Source organism: Meleagris gallopavo, chromosome 1 (assembly GCF_905368555.1).
Source record: "Meleagris gallopavo chromosome 1, MGAL_WU_HG_1.1, whole genome shotgun sequence".
Lineage (NCBI taxonomy): Eukaryota > Metazoa > Chordata > Aves > Galliformes > Phasianidae > Meleagris > Meleagris gallopavo.
The window spans coordinates 149,113,002-149,126,651 of NC_139404.1; the positions used below are offsets into that span (position 1 = coordinate 149,113,002).

General features: G+C 39.2%; 1 pseudogene; it reads left to right on the forward strand.

Moving 5' to 3' along the window:
• The first annotated feature begins 467 nt into the window (after window positions 1–467).
• LOC146545695 (1-phosphatidylinositol 4,5-bisphosphate phosphodiesterase gamma-1-like) lies at window positions 468–1,135 on the forward strand (annotated as a pseudogene).
• Window positions 1,136–13,650: the final 12,515 nt, after the last annotated feature.

The following is a 13,650-nucleotide window of genomic DNA, read 5'->3' on the forward strand; positions in this document are numbered from 1 at the left end:
CCTTTTTCTTGAACCTAGCAAATTCTTTTGCTAGATTACTCCATTCGGGAAAACGGAAGTTTTGAAATAACTCCCACGTTCTTGTGAACTGCATTCAGTCAACTGGGGCAAAACTCATCCTGGGTCCTTCAAGACCTACTGTACTTCTGAATTTCTTTCTTTCATTACAATCCCTGTTTCTATATACTTTCCAAGCCTCATTTAATTTGTATGGGTCCCTTACTTCAATTCCTTCAACCTGTATACTATAGGGAAAAAATACTCCTGCTCAGACTAGCAAAAGACCTTCAGAGGTAAAAACAAGTTAAAGATTGTAACTCTTCATGCCAGACAGACCCTCTTGACATGATCACAAGATGTCTAGCTTGTACACCTGGCATGGGTGTCAGCAGATGCTATAAAGACCTTGCCATTGGCAAGGCCCGCCAAAACTGAGGTGGCTTGATGGAGGTGAGTGGCAAGGAACTATGGGTTCGTGTGTGACAAAGGAGAAGATGGCTGATTGCCAATTGACAGAAGAACCCATCAATTATACACGGAACCTGCTTTACATTCCCCCGACTGGGAGCAGAAAGAGGAGACGATCTGCACAGGAGGTGAGTGCCAACATCGAGCTGCATCTCACGCAGGAATGGTTCCACAGCAAGCTGGGGGCAGGGTGCAGTGGGCGGCACATTGCTAAGCGGCTGCTGATGGAGTACTGTGCCGAGATGGAGGCCCTTGATGGCTCCTTCCTCATCAAGGAAAGCAAGAATTATGTTGGGGACTATGTTCTATCCTTCTGGCACAGTGAGAAGGTGCGGCATTGCCGCATACACTGGCAGCAGGACACTAACAGCCACAAGTTCTGTTTGTCTGACACCCAAGTATTTGACAGCCTGTATGACCTCATCGCCTACTATTGGGAGACACCGCTGAGATAGAACGGACTTGAGATAAGGCTGACAGAGTCTGTGCCTCGGTCCAACATTCACACCAGCACTGGTGGGATGGCATCAGAGGGACAAGCCCAGCTCCAGCGCCATCTACTTCAGGGCAGGAGGTAAGATCCAGCACTGCCAAACACGGCAAGAGAGTCACATTTAATACGGCGCTTAACCAAGTGCACATTGTTCAAGTTCATTACCTGCAATAAAAGTTTTTGTTCTGCGCTAACAACAGAGTCCGTGTCTAATTGCCACAGTTAAACCTTTCTCTTATTTGTCTTCCTCAACCTCTATGTGGACCTTCAGACAGGATTTCAAAAGGGCATAGAGGGGCTTTACCTGAATTCCATAGTTGTAGGCGGCACCACCTCGTCATCCCTAGGAAAGTCTGGAGCTCCTTCCAGAGTCTCCTCTCTGTTTCCTAGGGTTCAGGATCCCAAAGTGATTCCATAACACAAATGGGTTACTTGTGGCTGTGCTGCTTGGGCTTTCTGTGGAGAAACTCGATAGCCTTTAAATCTGAGAAAGTTTAGTAAGCTTCTAATTTGAGGGGGTACTGTTTAATCTGAACCAGCTGAGCTTCCTGCTTTATTCTGAATGCTATTGGTGCTTCATTCTTAGCCCTACCTGGGGACTCTACTGCCCACACCCCAAGATAAACTTGATTCCTTACTACTTCTGTGTTCTGGTCCCAGCAGGGGTTTGGTGAATTTGCCGTTATAATATAATACAAGCCACAGTGAGTTGCTTTAGCCATGCAATATTAGGTAACCAACAGGTGAGCTGTTCCCCTAACTCTGTAAACCCAAACGAGGTATCATCCATCGATACCTGATGAAGCAGTCTAGAGTGCTCCCGTATGGCTTGTAGGTCTATCTCGACTTTTTGAGTTTTGTCTACATAAACACAACAGCTCCGATTAATTACCACATAAACTCCTCCCTCTTTAACCATTAGGAGGTCCAGAACCATTCTATTTTGCAGCACTGCTTTGGACAAAGAAGATACCACCTCTTGGATTGTTCATAATGCATTTGTTGTGGCATTTTCTACTATTTCTAGAGTTGCAGAGATATTCACTACAGCCTTTTCCAGCTGAGCTACTCTTAAGATCGGGATAAGGACTCTCAGGAAGCTATGGTATCCTGTATTACACCTTATCAATGGGTTATTTTCCCTTTTAACTCTCCAAGGATTTTAATACTGGCTCCAAATAGTTCTCACTATGCCTAGTGGGAGTTTGAGCTCTCCCATCTCTGCCCAGCCACCAGGAAAATTTACCCAAATGACACTTGCTCGTTGTATTATTTCCATTATGATATTCATGTCCATTAATGAAAGTGTTATTACTTTCCTTAATAGCAGCCATTGCTAAGTATAGAAATGTAAGGTTCATCCAAATAGAAGGGAGAAGAGTGACAATCACACATTTAACAGTAACAAATAAATATAACACAAAGCATAGTACTATTAAAACCAAAATACAAAATGTAGCAGCACACAACATCAACTTGCCACAGACACCACCCCGTGTACACTGAAATAAAGCAAATTAGTAACCAACTCATCTTTTCTTTATGAGTTTAACTTTTGGCGGTGCACTTTCCTTGAAAGACCAAGTAGTTCCTCAGCATCCTGGAATAACCTCCTGGAACAATATTTCAGTTATTCCATGTGCCTTATAATCCTACAAGGGAATGCCTCTGGACACTGTAAAAAGGTATCAGTACCAACATACAATGACACCCTCCTTTTCTTGAGAGTTCCAAAAAATCAGTTTGCCATTGTTGCCCTTCCTTCTAAATCATTAATTAGATCCCTGTCCTCTCTAGAATATTTTACAGGCTCTGATGCAGGTTTAAACATTTTAAGTTTACCGTCTGGAATTAAAGCCTTCTTCAACTACCTGTTCTGCTACCTTACCCATCATCTTATTTCCAGTTTCCTGTACAGTGTTACCTTTCTGATGTCCTTTACAATGTGTAATAGCCACGCTCCTTGGTAGGTTTACATCATGCTGTTTTCCTTTTATGTGTAATCCTTGCTCTTTTCAGATGGTACTACAAGTGTTAGTATCCCAAATACATAGTTAGCATCTGTCTATATAATTAAGGCTCTTGTCCAGGCAGTTATTTCAGACTTTTGAGGGAAAGTCTCCTCAAGTAATGGTTGTGCTTCGATTACTTTGTCAGTAGCAGCTACTGCATATCCTGCCTTACAGTTTTCTTGTCTCACAAAACTGCTACTGTTGGTAAGCCAGGTGTCTTCTGCACCTTCTAAGGGTTTGTCCTCCAGGTCTGACTGTCTGGAAGATGCAGCTTCAGTTGTTTCAAAGCTGTTACAAAATACTTGTCCAGGAGTTCCGCTAAGGAAAGATACTGGGTTGCAATTATTTCTACATCACCCTGCTCTACCAGGATGGCCTGGGATTTCAGAGACTTTTGGAGTGAGGGCCAATGCCTCCCCTTTACTCCCCATACATCAGACAGCGTATGAGATCTTTGGCCTAGCAAAACTTGAGTACTAGTGCAGCCGCTGCCCTCAGGCACCCCGGCCATGCCTTACTCACTTCATCAAGCTGTTTGGAGAAGTGTGCCACTGCCCAAGATTCTGGGCAAGGACTCCCAGTGCCATTCCTTGTTTTTTTATGAGCATGTCGGGTAGCCCCAAAACAGAGGGCCTTCATGAGTTCTTATTTCAGCTGAGGGAATGCCCACCTTGCCTCCCCATTTTATATAATATTTTGGCTTTACCAACAGTCCATAGCTGTGTATCCACGGTTGACACCATCCTGTCATTCCCGGGAACGTATGGTGTTGTGACTAAGGGGTTTGGCAGATGGCTTCTTTCCTGACAGTCCTTAAGATTGGAAATCCAGCTGTAATCTCATGTCCTAAATATGTCTTTCTGTTGAGAAACTTGATAATCATTTAAACAAGAAATTCAGCAAACTCACAGTCCATTGCACACAGTCCTCTTTGTTTCTGTGACATCCATGTGCTGCAATAAGGTTCCACTCTGGGATGGAGGAACCGAAGTCTCTGGATCACAAGCTGAGCAGCTCTCAAAATCATTGAGCTGTTCTCACAACCCTGGGTAACACTGTTCAGATTAACTGAGTCTTTTCTCCCCATTCTGGGGTTTTTCTATTCAAAAGCAAATAACCTTAGGCTTCCTTTGGCCGAACCGGGCAGAAAAGGCATCCTTCAAGTCCAGAAGATAAACTCCACCTACTAATTCCTTAACTTGGTTAATAAAGTGTATGGATTTTTATTTCTTTATTTATTTTTCCACCACTGAGTGTATACATTCAACTATAACATATTCTACTTGCTGTCAAATCCTGTTCCAAACTATAGTACTTCTTTCCATGTTTACCCTTCAGTCCCCTAACTCGCTATTATTGATTCAGACTATATTGGTGAAATTAAGAGAATGCTGTGGACACCAACCCCTCCTTGTACTATCCCTACGGGAAGTTGCATAGCACAATTGATTTATTTTCAGCCTAAGCCACCTCTGAGAACCAATGTCTTATGAGGCAATAGTGATTTTGGGTCAACCAGTATGCCAGAAGTTTTTTGGACTCAGGAGGTCTCGCAGAGTAGACCCAATCTGCTTTGTGTACTCCGGCAAGGGGAACAAGAGCTTAAAGTGAAGGCATCCTTGATAGCAGTGCTGATGTTACTGTTATTCCTGTGACACTCTGGCCACCACAATGGCCTCTTGTAAAATGCGGCACTAACAGGTATAGGCGGACACACACTACTGAAGCAAAGTGTGGCAATAGTTACAATTATCGGACCAGAGGGCAGGACTGTTTTGGTTCCTGATGTTTATATATATCATTACATGGATAATATTTTGATAGCCGCACTGAAAGAGATGACCGTGATTGAAGTTGTGTCAGTTATTATAGCAGCAACAACTCAGGCAGGACTGCAAATTGCACAAGAAAAAGTTCAAAAAATGGCACCCTGGCAGTATCTGGGCTGGAGGATTTCTCAAACTCAAATTCAGCTGCAGGCTTTAACCTTAGGAGCCAGAGTCAATACTTCAAACGATCTGCAAAAACTACTAGGGACCATAAATTGTGTGCAACCCATTATAGGGATCTCTACAGATCTTCATCCTCTTTTCAAATTACTCGAGGGGAATCCAGACTTACTGTCAACGTGACATCTAACACCTACAGCCACAGCTGCATTACACACTGTCATAACAAAAAAGACTTGTCAGACAGCACATCAAAGAAGACTCGATCATCCTATCAGTTTCTTTGTTGTTAACTCTCCTTTTCAACCCTATAGACTGTTAACACAGTGGGTTAAGGAGGATCCTGAACCCTTGGTAATCTTGAAAAGGGTATTTCTACTGCATAAATTTGTTAAAACCGTTACCACTAGGGTTGATATGGTAGCTTTGGTCATTTGCAGGGGAAGGGAGCGATTGTTAGCATTGGATGGCATGGATCCAGAAACGATTTATGTCCCATTTGATCTTCAGCAGTGGGAATTTGTGTTTCAGATCTCACTGCAGCTGCGTGTGCATTGATAGGATTTACGGGGCAGATTAGTAATCATCTGCCAGCCCACAAGCTTTTACAATCCCTTCATTCTCTTTATTTGTTACTGGTTCCTAAACTATCATTAACTCCTCTTGCAGGCACTCTTAGTGTTTTTGCAGATGGATCCAGCAGGACTGGCCGTGCAGTCATCGCATGGAGGGACAGTATTTGGGACTTGGGATAGTGACATCCATGTCACCATCGGCTCTTCACAAATTGTGGAATTTACCGCAGTGGTTCGTGTGTTCAAGCAGTGGTCTGAACCCATCAATATAATAATGGATTCTGCTTACATTGCAGGTATAGTGACGTGACTGGAACACTCTTGTGAGGATTAAATTGTTTAGAAATTTGGCAAACAGATGCTGTGCATATACCAGAATTTGGGAAGCTCTGTTATGTTCATGTTTCTGTTTATACTTTCTCTACTTGCATTTTTGTACATACAGGAGAAAAAGCAAAAGATGTCTGTAAACACTTTTTATTGGCCTTCACAACCCTTGGGGTCCCTAAAACGATACAAACAGACAGTGGGCCAGGGTATGTGGCCCACACTACCCACTCCTTCTTTCAGCAGTGGGGTATTCAACATCTGACAGGCATACCCCACTCTCCCACAGGCCAAGCTATTTTGAGTGAGCACCTGGTACTTTAAAGATCATGCTTCAAAAACAAAAAAGGGGGATTGTGGCTATGACTCCTCAGGAAAGAATAGCTAAAGCATGTTATGTTCTTGATTTTATAAATTGGTGAACAAAAGAGGGCCCCCCAATTTACTGACACTTTGGTCAAAATCCTTTGACTCCTGTCAAGGAAAGAGCACAGATTATGGTAAAAAATCTGAATTCTGATCAGTGGGAAGGGCCCTGATCATAATGTGGGGCTGAGGCTATGCTTAACAGGAACAGGTCTGAGATGGGTATCAGCACGATGGATGCGGCCAGCCATATCAGCACTGGCTGTAACATGATCACTGCACTTCCAGCAGAGGTTTAGACACTCACCATCAAGTCACATTTTGTCAAGCTGCCTCACTAAGAAATCATAAGAACTGGAATCATTGGGAATTGGTTAACATAGACTATTATTTGTACTCTAAAGAGCCCATTGTTTGTTCAGTGTGTTATTTCTGGTTTGCTACTATTAGAATTGTTTCTGAACCATGCTTCTTTTTCTGTTAATAGAAAAGGGGGAGATGTGGCATAAAGAAGGTTGTTGTATTGCTAATGAGTGATAAAGCTTAACAATAACTTGAGCCAGACGTACACACCCACAAGGCGCCTAACCCTTACATGTAACGAGTCTTGGTTGCACGGGAAAACTGTTATATTGCACGGGTATGAAAGGTGGTAAGCAGCTAGAATAAAGGCCTTTTGTTTTGTACCAGTGAACAAGTCCGTATCTCATTTGCCCCTCTAGCAAGAATAGCCCCGTTTATGTTTATTAATGAAGCATGAAGTCAGCATTTCATCAGAACTTTCACCTGAAAAGAAGTTCAGTTGTTTGTACAATTTAATGTATGAATATCTAATTACTGTAACTTCATCTTGAGTCAGCAAGACCTTTGTAAGTAGGTTTACCTATTTTGTTTTAAGAGAGCTTTCTTATTACAAAATGATTTAAACCACTTTAGAGAAAGGGTTAAGTAAGGAGGAAAGGTAGAAATACAAACTGGGAAAAAATGTGTTTTCAGACAGCTTTCTACTTGTTTACTGTGAATTTTTAAGATGGGTCTCTGCTTTAATTAACTCAGTCTTTTAACACCCTGAGGTGTCTCCTGAGTTTTTTTTTTTTTTTTTTAATTTCTGCTTGAGCTGTAGTTTCCTAGTTTCTTAAAGTGATTGTCATCAGTTTTGTTGAAGTCATACACTACTCTGGAGTCATTCTTCTCTTAAGTATACTTGGTTGATTTTCAATAATGGAAAAATTTTTCCTTCTTCCTGAGCATCTGTCCAGGAAGAGTACATTGTATTTTAAAAGAAAATAAATATGGCACAAAAGTACAAAACAAAATACATTCTAAACAACTCATCCACTGAAAGAAAAAATCATGTGGAATATGTATTAAAAAGTAGGGTGGGGCTTTCTGGTAAAGAAAAAAAAGAAAAAAAAAATCAAGATAATGATCCCACATCACATTTTTATGTGTAAATTGGAAAGATACAAACTTGAAGGGTGAACTATTCAGTGGCTTGAGGAGTCCTTCCAATAAGGAATTGGTTGGATGGGAGCAGGCAGAAGGTTGTGGTCAATAGCTGTATATACAAGTGGAGGCCTATGAGGAGCCCAAGGGTCAGGACTAATGCTGTTCAGCATTTTTATCAATTAAAACAGTATTTATCATATAGTATTTATGACAGTTAAAACAGTATCTATCATATTTGAGAAGTCGTGGCAGTTTGATGAAGTTCCCACTGACTGGACAAGTACATATATGAGGGGAAGAAGGGCTTGGGATACTGATTGATGAAAAACTTAATGTAAGCTGGTAGTGTGTGCCTGAAGTCCAAAAAGACAAACATATCCTGGGCTGCTACAAATGAAGTGACCAGCAGATCAAGGGAGGAGATCCTCCCTCTCTATTCTGCTCTCATGAGACACCATCTGTAGTATAGCGTTCAGCTGTAGGAACCCCAGTAGAGGAAGGCCATGGACTTGTTGGAGTGAGAAGAGAGGAGGACCATGAAGAAGATGAGAGAGCTGGAGCGCTCTCCTATGAAGACAGGCTGAGAGAGTTAAAAGTTTTCAACCAGTCTAAGAGAAGGCTTCCCGGTGATCTTCCAGTATGTAAAGAGAACCTAGAAGAAAGCTGGAGAGAGATTTCTACAATGGCAGGTAGCATTAGGACAAGGGATAATGACTTTATACTGAAGGAGGGTAGATTTAGATTACATTTAAGGATGAAATTCTTTACACAGAGGGTGGTGAGGCACAGGAACAGATTTTCCAGAGAAGTTGTGGATGCCCACTCTGGAGGTTTCATGGTATTCAAGCAACCTATTCTAGTGGGAGTTGTCCCTGTCCATAGCACAGGAGTTGTAATTAGATGTTATAAACATGATGTTTAGGATCCCTTCCAACCCAAGCCATTCTATGATTTTATTATTCTATGGAAGTTAAAATATTTTTAGCTAAAATACTCCAACTTGCACAGAAGATTTTTCTTACAAAGCTCATTCCTATATATATTATAAGACTTTTGTGGTGTGTGTGTTGTTATGCAAACAGAATAGAATAGCTCATCTGAGAGGTGCATGTATAGATCAAGTCCAACTGCCTAACTACTTCTGGGTTAACCAAAAGTTAAAGCTGAGTTATTCAGGGCATTGTCCAAATGCCTTAACACTGAACACTCACAGGCATGATACAGTTCTCCACAAGAAGGGCTTTTGTTTATGTATCCTGATCAGCTTAGTTCTGTCCTAAGAGAAGTTTAATCATGCTAAAACACAGATAGAAATAAATCTAGCCAGACACACGAAGGGAAACAAAATTAATTGATAATACAGGTATATCAGTGATCAAAGGAAGTCCAGAGAAGATGTGAGCCTTCTCGGAAGGAAACTGGAGACGTATTCACAAGGGATATGGAGAAAGCTGTGGTGTTCAGTGACTTCATTGCCTCAGTCCTCACCAGCAAGGGCTGTAGACACACTGCCCAAGCTGCAGAAGGCAAAGGTAAGAACTTGGAGAAGGAAGATCGGCCTAATTTAAGTGAAGGTCGGGTTCAAGACCATGTAAAATACCTACAGGTGCACAGGTCCATGGGATCCAATGAGATTCATCCATGGGTTCTAAAAGAACTGGCAGATAAAGTTGCCAAGCCACTTATCCACCATATTTGAAAGGTCATGTGAGTCTAGGAAAGTTTTGATTGGAAAAAAGCAAACAAACAAACAAAACCAACCAACCAACCAAAAAACTACTATTTTCAAGAAGGAAAAAAAGAAGATCTAGGGAACTACAGGCTAGTCACTCTCACCTCTGTGCCTGGCAAGATCATGGAGCGCTTTTTTTTTTCTAAGGGCACATAGTGACAGAACAAGGAGAAATAGTTTTAAATTGGAAGAGGGTAGATTTAGACTAGATAAAAGGAAGAAATTCTTTACTATGAGAGCAGTGAGACACTGGAACAGGTTGCCCAGCGAGGTCATAGATGCCCCTTCCCTGGATGCATTTGAGGTCAGGCTGGATGGGGCTTTGAGCAACTTGGTCTAGTGGTAGTTATCCCAGCCTATAGCAGAGGTGGGAACTAGATGATCTTAAAGGTCCCTTTGAACCCAAACCATCCTATGATTCTATGATTCATTCTATACTCTGGTATAATTATACAAAAATGGTAGGAGCAGAAAGAGTAGGAACACTAATAGCAGCAGTAGTAGTAATGGTAGCACTAGTAGCATTAGTACAGAGCACTCTCATCTCTTCTTCATACAAAGACTTAGCTGCTAATCTTATATTGATGCTAGCATGTACATGATACTGTTTCTGTGACTCCTCAAAGCAAATTACTAATCATGCTTATTTATTACATACGCATTTATCTTCATTTGATAGATTGGTCTGAATGCAGGTGAAATTTTCCAATGGTGAAGATAATTATTGAGACTATTCAACTTGGGAAATGGGTTTAGATGAAAGCCAGAAACTTTGACTGTTCTTCCACGTATCTCCTTGCTGTTGTAAAATGTTACAGCAGAACTTGGTATAACATGTCTGTATCCAGGTGCAATAGAGCTTTTCTGTTATTCTTACTGCATGTATTCCAGGCCTCTACTCTGTCATTTCTTATCTCTATATGTTCTCGCAACCCACAAGGTGACCAAGAATCTCTAGTAGTGACACATTTCTTATAGCTAAGGATAGCAGTGGAAAGCCAATTAGAATTGCTTCCCTACTAGGCCCTGTTGTGTTAGAATTCTTGTAACTCTCATTGCTTCGTTTTCTCTGAACAGCACTGCTAAACTTCTAAAGAGACCGCCCTCTAACACAGTCACCATTTTCTGAATCAGAACTGACAGCAAACACTGTGGAGGAGACACACTGTGCTCATTCAGGGGGATTTTATTTTAGTTGCTTCTACTTTGTTAAATCTAAACTTTTAAAATAAAATTGAGGTGGAGATACTTACACCGCACTATTACTTCTCATTTCCACTAAGTTTATAAAAGGGGAAATTCTTATTAAAAGAATGCATATAATATCAATCTATCCATTCCTCTCCTATTCTAGAAACAGAAATTGGGAAAATACTGTGTTCAGAAGTCTAAATGTTTAAGATTGTAAGCTGGATGGGACAGCATAATATCCTATAATTAATTATGGATCTTACTGAAGTTTGATGATCAGCTCAGGATAAAAGCCAATTAAATCAAGTTTCTACTGACTGGCAGGAAAATTATTATTTCACACATATAGTTTTCTTTTGCAGCAAATAGGAAGCAGCTTAAAATTTAAACACTAGCTTATTTTAATGAGTGACCTTGAAAGAACAAAACTGGGGTCTAAAAGAAAAGCTATTCAGTAACCTTAGAGGGAAAAATATAACTGGAAAGCCTTATAATCTGGCATTGTCTTTATTTATTTTACTATAAAGACAGGTAACAAGCACTCTACAGTAAAAAGTAATTTTGGAATAGGCTAAAATTTTTAGAAACCACAACTGTTACTGACTACAACAAATAGTTTCATCTTATATCTCCATTGTACTCTTCCAAAACTATAGGGAAAATATGTAAGTGTGTGAAGAATTTACTTCAATACTTTCAGCATAAAATGCTTCATAAATCCCTACAAAGTAGTTTCTTTCTTTTTTTTTTCTTTTCTTTTTAGCCTGCTTATTGAACAGAAAAATTCATTCTCCACCAAAAATTGAGAAAAAATATAGTAGATTATAGACATTTCTTTATCTGCAATATATTTTAGAGCATTTCTGAACTTGTCTCTTTCTGACAGTATCACAAACATATGCTTTGCATCACCAAAGGTCTTCCATATAAAAGCTCCTTCTCCTTTATTCTCCTGAGTCAAATTGAAACTTATGAGGCATACTTCTCTTTTTCACCTCAGGACATTTTTTCGCAAAAATTTTTGGTCCTCTCATTATACTAACTTTCAAAGCATATGAAATGCAGTTCTTATACAGTTCAGTATAATTCAAGCTCAACAGAAATCAAATTGCAGTCTTCCTTTTCTTGCAACCAACCAATCCTATAGACTGAGCAAAAGGATAGGAAAGTTGGAACAATAGAAATTTAAACAACAACATGACATCATCTAATGTATTGTTCTTCCTTTATAGAATTGTTAATCATTACAACTTTGAATGTAACTGTATTTAATTTTTTTTATGCACCATGCAAATGCAACACACAAATCCAGGGAACCTCTTGGAATAAAACAGGTCAGAAAGAAATAAAAAAAAAAACTAAGTTTTTTAGAACATTAGACTAGTATCAGCAAAATGCAACTTTGTTGTTTAAACATGGCTACTATATTTAACAAAAAGATATTTTACATTGAACAGCATGAAAAATGCTGTCTGCATTACATAGAATCGTAGAATCATAAAAACCATAAACTCATAAAATAATTTATGTTGAAATGACTGGAGATTTGCTAGTCCAGTTCTCTACTCTACAAAGAAGAAATCCGTAGTTTGCTAAGGAATTACTCCCACTGCAGTTCTTAATTGCTTTCAGGATAGCGTACATTTTATTTGTTTACCTTATTTCAAGTAATATAGATCTGTTCCTGGTCTCCAGGGACATACAGAACATATCATGTTATTGTTGCATTTTTTTTATTTTTTTTTTTAATACTCTCCATATGTCTTATTAATTCTATGGATTTCGCTCATTTGTTTGTTTTCGAATTATTATGGCATATTTTCAGTTATGGTATTAAAGGGAAAATACATATCTAACCAACTGTAATAAGTAAACTTCCTACATTTGTCAAACTTTGACAACTACAAATAAAGTAGCTGGGGTGAATAGGACGTTGTTATTCTTGACTGGTCAGAAAATGAGTTCTTCTAATTTGCAGTTTTCTTACAAGTTGTATTACTGGCATTTTTTTTTTTCTTTCTGAATTCATTATTTATGAATTATTATCACAATCATAGATTTTGGTGATTTTGAATTATGTCAGTGCTTACAAAGGGAGAAAACCTGAAGTTGCAGGATTTCTGCATACATGTCAAGCATGTGTTTACATGAATAATTAGCCTTCCACAAGTATTTTTGATAAAATGACAACATTTCTCTGGAGGAACAGAATACACTATTCTTGTTACTTACTTGTGTAAGGGATTTTAACTTTTGCACATGCAAATCAAAGCAAATATGTGGACTTTGTATATATTCTGTCTCAAAATGTTATTTTTTGTCAATTTAATTTCATAAATAGATTTTTAGCATTAAGTATCTCATTTTTCACTTAATATTCAAGAGAAACACCTGTTTTTTTTTTGTTTGTTTGTTTTTTAAGAAATGACTCTCATATAAATAAATCCACTTAGAGTTCCTCATTTTTTACAAGAAACAAAACATGGTAGCCACCTTCTTTCAAAAATTGGTGACTCTTCACTGTTTAAATAACTATTTATATTGAGAATTTACTAAAAATTTTAGAGAGAGAAATGTTAGCTTATCTTCAGTGTGATGGCTTAATGAGCTATAGTTGCCAACTCTGTAATTCTATAACCATGGGTTAAAATTATAATAGAAAATCAATCTGAAAAATAAAGAAGATATTCTCCAACAGTTACACTGATATGGTCACCATAACAAAGTGTAAATATGCTATAATTTAACCCACCATTGCATTCCTTTAATTTACAGTTGTCCTTAATGCAAAATCTACTTCACAAAATTCTCCAACAGAACCACTGTGAAGTTCTGTAGCTAGTGGTCTGTTGTAATTTCACATTGCAGGCAGCCAAATATCACACAGCCTTTTGCACACTCTCCATTTCCAAGATACCCCTTAACTCCAAAAATACAAATGGGTTCTGTCCCTTTATAGCTTGATGGCATTAGGGTACATTATGCACAAGCATCCGTTGGAGCCTTATACTTCTGAGTTTCTGATCTGCCAAACCATTGAATCCACACAGTACAGTAAATCTGTTTGTCCCTTTTCTTACCTGGCTGG